Source organism: Suricata suricatta, chromosome 5 (assembly GCF_006229205.1).
Source record: "Suricata suricatta isolate VVHF042 chromosome 5, meerkat_22Aug2017_6uvM2_HiC, whole genome shotgun sequence".
Classification (NCBI taxonomy): Eukaryota; Metazoa; Chordata; class Mammalia; order Carnivora; family Herpestidae; genus Suricata; species Suricata suricatta.
This window is the reverse complement of record NC_043704.1, coordinates 10,628,687-10,630,071: the sequence shown is the minus strand read 5'-3', so window position 1 is coordinate 10,630,071 and position 1,385 is coordinate 10,628,687.

Here is a 1,385-nt window from a genome sequence, read left to right as displayed (position 1 = left end):
GATTGCTGATGCTAGGACTTCCAACACTATGTTAAGCAACAATGGTGAGAGTGGACATCCCTGTCATGTCCCTGATTTCAGGAGGAAAGCTCTCAGTTTTTCCCCATTGAGGATAACATTGGCTGTGGGCTTTTCGTAAATGGCTTTTATGATATTTAAGTTAGTTCCTTCTATCCCAACTTTCTCGAGGGTTTTTATTAAGAAGAGATGTTGTATTTTGTCAAATGCTTTCTCAGCATCTATCGACAGGATCATATAATTTTTTTCTTTTGTTTTGTTGATGTGGTGTATCACATTTATGGATTTGCGAATGTTGAACCAGCCCCAAACCCAGCAAAAGAAAAGAAATAATAAAGATCAGAGCAGAATTAAACAAGATAGAATCCACAAAAACAACTGAACAGATCAATGAAACCAAGAGTTGGTTTTTTGAAAAAAAAAATAAACAAAAATCATAAACCTCTAGCTAGGCTCCTCAGAAAGAAAAGAGAAAACATGCAAATAGACAAAATCATGAAGGAAAATGGGTCTATTATAACAGATCCCTCGTAAATACAAGCAATCATCAGAGATTACTATGAAAAATTATATGCCAACAAACTGGACAATCTAGAAGAAATGGACACATTTCTAAACACACATGCACTACCAAAATTCAAATGGGAAGAGATAGAAAAATGAACAGACCCATAACCAGTGAAGAAATTGAATCAGTTATCAAAAATCTCCCAGGGCCAGACGGATTCCCAGGGGAATTCTACCAGATGTTTAAAACAGAGTTAACGCCGATCCTTCTCAAGCTATTCCAAAAAATAGAAATGGAAGGAAGACTACCGGACTCCTTCTATGAAGCACATATCACTCTGATTCCTAAGCCAGGCTCAGACCCAATGAAAAAAGAGAACTATAGGCCAATATCCTTAATGAATACAGACACAAAAATAGTCAACAATATACTCGCAAATCGAATTCAACAGCATATAAAAAGTATTATCCATTATGATCAAGTGGGATTTATTCCTGGGTTACATTTCATTACATTTAGAGCTGCCTTATTTTGTTTTTTAATAAGTTTCTTTTTTTCCTCCATATTTTATTGTCAAATTGTTTTCCATACAACACCCAGTGCTCTTCCCCTTAAGTGCCCTCCACCATCACCACCACCTCTTTTCCCCCCTCCCCCTTTCCCCTCAACCCTCAGTTCATTCTCAGCATTCAATAGTCTCTCAAGTTTTGCATCCCTCTCTCTCCCCAACTCTCTCTCCCTCCTCCGTTCCCCCTGGTTCTCCATTAGGTCTCTCTTGTTTTCCTGCTAGACCTATGAGTGCAAACATATGGTTTCTGTCCTTCTCTGCCTGGCTTACTTCACTCAGCATGACACCCTC